This window comes from Atta colombica, unplaced genomic scaffold (genome assembly GCF_001594045.1).
Source record: "Atta colombica isolate Treedump-2 unplaced genomic scaffold, Acol1.0 scaffold126, whole genome shotgun sequence".
Classification (NCBI taxonomy): domain Eukaryota; kingdom Metazoa; phylum Arthropoda; class Insecta; order Hymenoptera; family Formicidae; genus Atta; species Atta colombica.
The window spans coordinates 6,537,537-6,546,683 of NW_017259213.1; the positions used below are offsets into that span (position 1 = coordinate 6,537,537).

General features: G+C 32.6%; 1 protein-coding gene across 1 annotated transcript in view; it reads right to left on the reverse strand.

Moving 5' to 3' along the window:
* LOC108684162 overlaps positions 1-9,147 on the reverse strand; it is a 36,743-nt gene that overhangs the window by 6,607 nt on the left and 20,989 nt on the right. The window lies entirely within an intron of this gene.

Below are 9,147 nucleotides of genomic sequence, written 5' to 3' on the forward strand. Positions count from 1 at the left end.
CAAAATAAAATATTTTCATCTCTCCTCTGAAAAAGATTGGTCCACAATAATATTTCATTTTTATCGATAAATTTAACAGATAGGGTGAACTCAGATTTCAGAATGACTATAAAAAAGCTGTATTTAGCAATTATTGGAGAAATTACAGTTTATGGTTTTTTCATATGATCACAATGACCGAATTTATATATATTTTATATAGTTTACAATGTACACAGTGAGTACAAAAAGTATTCGTACAGAGAAAATATTTTTTTAAAAAAAACTTTATTTTAAAAAATGAAATATTATCTAGCGAAATGAGTCGAATTGATGTCGAATCGATATCAATGCGATTTCAATACCAATTTGATATCGATTCGATGTTTAATTGATGATTATTTCTTGCTGGGTAATTAACAATTTATTCATAAAGAATAAAATAGACTATAATGTTTCTTAAAATTATATATACAAAAAGTGTATTAATTATAGAAAATATATCATCTGAAAAATTAAAAGTTGTATTATCTGGATACTCAAAAAGTATTCGTACAGTCGAAAAATTTAGCCAATATTAGAAATATATGCGAAGCTCGTTATTTGTTGTTAGAACAGAATGTATTCATTATAAAATTGCTAATTAATATTTATTTTCTACAAATAAGATTTTTTTTTATAAAAAAATTCCTTGTACAAATATTTTTTGCTCTCACTGTATATTATAGAATTTCAAAAAGGAACAGGCGCATTTATCGATAATCTTGTTATAATTCTGAGAATTAGAAAAAGATAAACAGTCAGTTAAATTGAGATTAAAGTTAATCTTACATTGGTGAGGGCTTAAGGTATTTAAAAATAAAGATTCAAATTTATGCAAAGTCATCGCAAGTATTTATTGTTGCAACCGCAGTCATATCGTAAAAGTTCCTCTCATTGCAGCTTCGTGCGGTATTATTCTTCGCGAATTCGTCGCGGCACGCAAATGGAATCGTAATCATGACATGACTCATTAGCGTGGTACGTTACTTATAAAACGTATAGGCGATCATGCGCGTATCCAAATACGGTATAGCTACTATATCAGATATATTAACAGGAAGGAAGCGCATTCTTCGAAACCGCCCATGTCCCGCTACGTATCCGATATTTATCCACCTGACCTGACCGTATTCAGGCATACCTATGTTGTATGATACATTAGTGTCGGCTGGCTGCACACGCGACAATGTGTTCATGAAAAACAGCTTTGCTGCAATGTGTTGTAAGATTCTTTAATATATATGATTAGTTCTTGTCTTAGTTTCTCACAAATCTAAATATATGAACCAAATCATACGAAAGAATCTTATAATAATTATAAAACTGCTTTTTCTGCTAAATATAGTCTCTCTCTCTCTCTCTCTCTCTCTCTCTCTCTCTCTCTCTCTCTCTCTCTCTCTCTCTCTCTCTCTCGTGCATGTAGCTTTTATTTTTCTTAGCGCCTCACAGCTTTACATTAATATCTCTTTTATATTTTATTGATTTTTCTATATTTTCTCTTTTTATTATTATTTGTATATATTTCATTACTTATTTCATTCGATCACTTCCGTCCGTACGTGATAACTATGCTGTAAATTTGTACGAATTGTCTTTGCGTTTGAAAGGATCTTTATCCTAAAGCAATAAATATCTATCTACCTATCTTTCTGTTTGTCCATTTTTACACACACACACACACACACACACACACACACACACACACACACACACACACACACACACACACACACACACACACACACACACACATATATATATATATACACGTGTAATAATTCTTAATTAATTTAATTTCTAGAAAAATCTCTATCATTTTTCCTTTTTTGAAAGATAGTCGCGTTTACCATATCCGTGTCACGTGCTCTTAACCGAAATGCTCGGATCATTCGAGACGTAAATGTGAATTTATATTTATCACAAGCGATATATCCTAAGCGTAAATTTACGAGTAAATAAAATTCTTTCTCTCTTGTTTTACTCAATCGCGCGTACGCGCGACATTGCGCAAGGATGTCCCGGATTTTTCCCAACGGCACGACGCCGACGCCGATGCCGCGACGGGCGCGGCATTCCTCGAGTCGCGCTTTCGCCGCGCATTCGTAGCACCCACGCATTTATATTTGTTTATTTATCAGCGTCGCGTGTTCGCGCATACACGCACGCACGAATCGCGTACCTATATGTGCGTAACAGCTCCTCTCCTTTTCCCTCCTTCCCCTATCTCGTTTCCTCCGTATTACGTAATACACAATGAGGCGAGTAATCGTGCCCGGTATGCACAATCGAGGCGACGACGCCTCGGCTTGGAAGGTTATGCGGAGGATCGGTCAAAAGGGGACAGTAAAAAAAAAAGGAAGGGGAAGAAAAGCGCTTGTTGAAGCCGGTATAAGAATTTATGGCGCGTGCCAATGCATCATATATTCCTCGCAGAGTAAATCCTGCTGAGTAAATGAAATTTTTATTTAAGGTCAGGCACGCGTCGCCGGGCCGCATTTTCTCGATATGCCTGAGGAGGGCATCGATGTACCCATAAAACGACGCGCATACTTTCGCATCATGGATGCCGCTCGGCTTGCTAGATAGAATTTTTTAGAGAGAGAAAGAGAGAGGCATACATGTGATTTTGCACGCAACAGTAATAAAATGAGCGAAATATTTTGATAAAACTCTCTAGTAGAAGCTAAGAGAAACTCTCTATTTTTTTCAATACTATATCGGTTAACGATCTTTGAAAATTCTCCGTTTTGGGAAAATCAATAAGAGAAAAAGTAATTCAGTTTAATGAGATAAAATGAAATTAATTAAAGAAAATAGCGTCTTATTTATTCGTATTATAGATAATATATATATTTTTCTATTTAATTACACAATTGGAAATTTTGTGTTAAATTTAATACATTTCGACGTATTAAATTTAACCGCTCAAACGGCCTATTCAAATTTTTGTATTAATTTAAGATGAGTATGCTGAAAAATAACACGAACATTATGTAAAACAATTGGCACGAAAGATAATACCGACATAAATAATTTGTATGCAAATTGTGGAAGCATATGTTTTCAGTGAGATTAATATTTATGACGTATTAAATTACTAATATGTATTTTATTCATTTATTTAAGAATGTATTTAAGAATTTAGGTTTTAAAACACATTATTTTTATATTATTTATTCACTTATATATATAAATTGTATCATTTTGACACGAAGAAATATTGAAATATTTCGATTTAACACAAAATATTTAAATAATATAATGACTTTATGTTAAATTGATACATTCGAATATGTCAAAAATTGAATGCCGAATTTTAACAAAAACTTGAGTAAATAATTTCTAACACAAATATAAGATGCTATCGTATAATTTTTCTTATAATTTTTTCTTATAATACTGACACTAAATGCGGTAGCCTCGAATACATAATGTTTGGTATGTTACGTAGTCCATTGAGTCGTCGATATACGCGATTCAGCAATGTGTCAGCATACCGAATAAGCATTCTGTTTTCCATATTCATGCCTCGAATGACAGAATTCCGCTAATAATAACGCATAACAAATACAACTGGCATATTTTCAATAAAATTGAGCAAATTAAGAGAGCAAATTAAGAAAAATTTAGAAAAGAACTGAGAAAAATGCAAACAAATCAAGATAAATAGTATTTTAATCAATTTATACGAAATTGATTAAAATGGTACATTAGAAAAAATTATATTATATCCGGCAAACACAACGTTATATGCAACTGTTGTAATTTTCCACTCAACGATGTAACTGTAATATAATATACGTATATATTACAGTTATATTGTTGAGTGGAAAATTACAAGTAACTTTGTGTTTGTTAAGATCAACAATTAAGATCAACAATTAAATTGAAAAGTAGTCTTATTAATTTAATAACGGTATTAATGAAACCAGCAAAATTTTAAAATAAGAACATGATAAATTCATTTCGTTATTATGTGTGAATTAACAAAATTCAATTGAAATAATACTGTTAATATAAACATCTTCCTTTTGTATATGAAAATCGAACTGTAGAATATTTCGAAAAATATTCCGCAATTCTTAATCTTAGAGGATTTTGTGCGCAGGATTAAGATTTGTCTACTGAAATATATAAAGAAGACATAAGACAACAGACGTTGTTGGTAAATGAAATAAAGATTATTTTTATCTCCGCTTGTATCTCATCCCGATATGATCCTTCGCGATTCGCCGGCTTTCAGTTGACGCCTCCTGCGTAAAATTGACGTTTCATCAAAAACAAGGCGTGCGGAAATACAAAATACATCAAGTTCTAACGGGGTTACGCGCCGCATTGTTTTGCAATGTGTATAAAACGCGCCCGCGGTGATACGACACGGTCGAAGGATACAAATGGCCATAAAGGCGTTGTTACAGCGACTATTTTCCCTCTGTCTTTCTTCCTCTCGGTTAAGAGCCTGAAGATTTCTTATCGAAACATATCATCGCCTACCGCGATTGAGGTGCTACGCCTTTGCGAGAGACGCCAATGGTTGCATACCATGGACGCCAAGGTGAGCTAGCTCGCTCTCTCTCACCCTGCGTTTTCCTCTCTTCTTCTTCTTCTTCCTCTTTGCCGTGAGTTTCGAGTCGCGATTTCTCTCTTTTTCTCTCCACACACCCTACCATTATTATTTCCGACCGCGTTGCTCTTATCGAGATCCGACTGATCTGCTTCTCGTTTCGTCTCAGAAGTCCCTCTCGGTAGGACGTCGATATGATCAGCGGATGACATTTCTTTTAAAAAGAAAACATTTCGTTACAATAAGCAGCTTAATGAACATTTGGAATAACGAGAGAATTCTCGATATAGTGGCCTTCCCACGAGAAGAGTACAAATAAGGCTTGCGTAGCGAGATATACTTTTAATGACTATAATATTTAATCGCTATATATATAAATTAATTTTTTATTAATTTAAGTGGATTATTTTTGGATTACCATTGCCGAATTAATTTATCTTAATTGCTTCGAAATACACATTTGCGAAGAATATTATAAGATATGAAATGCTTGGCGATACTTAAAAGTTTGAGATACCATTGTGGCTTACAGATTTTCTCAGCGATTAAAACGCGCTTTACTTATGTGTAAATATTTAATGTGCTAGTTTCGTGACCCATAGCCGTTTACAGGCAACAGTATGACGTGTGATGTCGACCGTCGTGAAGATAATGGCCTTTTGCGAAAGGGAGCCCCCAGAACGTCAAGTGGAAAAGATCGCGGAATCTCGGTCGCGCACGTTTCTTCAATCTTTTTTTTTTTTAATTCACTACGAAACGAGACAGCAAAAATGTCGTGAATTTGATATGCAAAACATTAATCTAACCTTAAGGACCTCACGAATTCTGATCGGATTGATGATGTCAGAAGCGAGAAAACACATAATAAAAATTTTTGCAAAAATATATTAAAATAGAAATAATGTTTAATAAAACAATATTTACATTTGATAAAGTACATTTATAAAATAAGTTTCGACTTATAAAATATATTTTATGTATAAAATATACCGAAAATTCTTTTATTTCGGAATAGAAAAACATATTTATCTCAATTCGACAGTTGTTTGTTTTGTTTTCTGATTAAACATAATTAAATTTCAAATATATGATTATTTATATATGCATATGATTTTTTTTAATTATCGAAAGGGGAATTTTCGATATATTTTACAAATCTATTCTGTTGATTGCAAATGGAGTTTTATTAAAAGTATTCATAATTTAATACAATTTGCAAAAATATTTTAAATGTATTTTTCTCATTTCTGACGTCACAATCCAAGATTGCAGTAAGTAAGCAAAAATATTAATGCAAGTAATTTCGAGCCTATGTTGTAATTTCACGAATTAATGAGACGTAAATTTTAGTTCATATTTGACAGAGACATGTAACGCAAAATACGTACAAGCGAGTTAGGTTTTTACGACCATCTTAAGATTTCAAGGCTAAAACGAGGAAGATAAGAGATGTGTTAAAAGAACTAAATTTGTGTCATAACTATTCATGTTAAACAATAAACCGGTTAACTTCGAACGAGTTTCAAAGTAGGTGCGTGGTGCGTGCAGTGGGTGTAGCTGAGTTTATTTTCAAATTAAAATTATCTATATGGATTATACTGACAATGAGTCACTTAAAGTGTCCCATATTTCATGGAATCGTTTCTTTTCCAGTGATAAACGCTGCGCTTTTGAATGAGTTGCGATGCAATATTTTCCGCAAATGAATAATCAATTCGTGCAGCCGACATTATAATTACAACATTACGTCTTCGAGAAAGTCCGTGGAGTTGTGGAGACGGACATAATTTTGCGTCGACATGAATCATACGAGCTACGATTCCTCGAGAACGCGTCCTTGCCGATGCAAAATGGTGCAGATTTAATATGTATGGTCGTGCATTCAAAACCAGACAAAGAATGTAGGATCTCTCTCTTTTCTGGACTTTGTTTTCGAAAAGGAATTACTTGAAACATAAAAAATGCTCTTTTTTTCTCTTGCAACACACTACAGAAACTTTGTCAGAGAAAAACACTGTACTAGTAACTACTGAGGTGACAATTAGAAGTTTTTATGTAGAATTAATGCACATAAGTACACAGAAAGAACAATTTTGCTAAAGTATGTAAAGTATTCTAAAGTATAAAAATTGAGCAAGATACAGGTCTGAAAATAATTTTGTCAAGATAATTACATAAGAATTTCAAACATGATGAACAATACAGCAAGCAGTTCTAATAACCAATTTAAGTCCTACATAATTATTTTGATAGTCCAACAAAATTATTTTCAGATGTATCTAGCTAAATTTTTAGACATCTCATCAAAACTGTCTTTTCCGTGTATAGAAATTTCATGCATTTTTAAAAGCAATTATTAGATAATTATATTATAACTCTGTCTATTTCTGTAATTGAGAAATAAAATTACTTGAGATCCAATTTAGATGTAACACTTTGCCTGCAGTTATTGCACATAAAAGATGCGCAAAACTGAATTCATTTACTGAACAAAAGTAGGATAGGACAATAAATGGACTACGCAGTATTTTAATTAATAATAATCTGTTAATACTAGACAATAATTGCATACGTATTTACACAAATTGCACTTATTTTTATCATAAAAGCTGCTTCTGAACAAAACTTTATCAAGTTTTTATCCATTTTCTACACAATTACATTGTTACAACTAATGTGATTATAATAATATCAGATATTAATTAAATAGATGTCTAAGAAAACTATATATATTTCTATCAGAGTAATTGAATAAATAGTTGTAACAACTACAAAATAGTTTATTCGACTGTGTATAATTCTTCATTCTGTAAAACTTCTATAATTGTCACTTTTATATCGCTATCTTATTCTCCGAGTGTAGATGTGATTGTCAGCCGTGATAATTAAAAAAAATAGACTTTACTCCGTTATTTAAGAAAATTTTACGGAAAATTTCCCGCATAATCGATCGAACGAGGCATGCAATTTTTGATCTGAAGAGAAAGAAAAGTTCAACAGTCCTCAAAGGAAAGATGGTCAGCGCGAATATTCTTGTTAACATTTCATGAATTATGAGAAGAAACTTGAGGAACGCGCCCCGAAGCAGCACGCGTAGGTAATTCCGTCTACACTTCAGTGATCTGGTATTTAGGTACGGACCTGCCGCACTGCATGGCATCGCATCACGGCCGGTTCGCCATTCTTCAAGGTCACGTCGCAATGGCCGAGGTCGCCGACGCGGCGCAGAAAAAGGTGGTGAGCCATAAATATCGGTTTGTACGTGATGATGATCGGCTTCACCTCATCCTAACGATGATCCAAAAATGGATATAAGCATAGAGAAAAAAATGGGGATCAATTGATGTGACACCCGTTGTATTCTTGACCTGAACGGAGACACAGAACATGAATAGTACAAAACGTTTAGAAACAAGGAATTTTACATGTAAATCCTATATGAATTTAACTTTAATATTTCTGGATCACGTATTTCCCTCCTAAATCTTTCTCTTCTCTATTTATATCTCATCTATATCTCACCTCTTTCCATTGAACTTTTTTATAAGTAACTCAATGATGAAAAGAAATCGATAAAAAAGTTCTCATTTAAATAATTTATATTATTGTAAATTGTATTTTTATACATATATGGAACAATCCTAAATAATTACTCTCTTGATCCTTTTACGGTCGATATCTTTTAAATAAAATCATGTAGATTAATGCCTTTGATTCAATGAGAGCATCCTCAAAGATCAATCATTTGAGTAGCATATGATAGTGCAGAAATGTTGATGATAAGTAATATCGTCAATTCATCGCCGATCATAATTCATCGTCGTCTGCAAGCTGAACTTGATCTCTTGGCTTATTCGATCTAATTCTTCTTGGTAGACGTAATGATGGTGTCGCTTTGACAGCGGTAAACATCAAAACAAGTGTCATAGACCGGTTTTCATAGTCGATTCTTATATTTAAAAATTGTCTTAAATACATCGTAAGATGTTATAATCACAGAGCCGTATTAACATCTTAAGACATTACTTAAGATAATCTTAAAATAAAAACGGACTATAAATATTTGCAGCCGTAGAGTCTGTATGTATTTTGCATCAAAATCTCATTCGCGCGGTTTTGCGTGCAACGTGTAATAAGCTTATGCATTTTTATCATGTTTGTAAGAAAGAAGATAAGCACTAAGATTTTTTTCTCACGCAACTCGACTTGATCTGCGATTCTAAAGTATATTTTATATCGCTGCGTTGATAGAAATGTGACACGTCTTAAAATTACTAACTTTTCTCAGTAAAGTATTTTTGAAATTCTGAATTGAAACGTTTTAATTTGAATAGTGAATATTCAATTGCTAGAATTTGATTTTTTTTCTATGTTATACTTTCAATTATATGTATTCTTTAGAACTACAGGATAACGAAAAAGTTGGCATAATAAAGTTTTGTGTATTTACTAAACCATTACCTAGGTAGCTTGCGTTATTTTAACATCAACATGACACCTTTTATCTTAACAACGTTCAATTTATTGCTTAGATAATAACATTATTTATTAAAAAAAAAAAA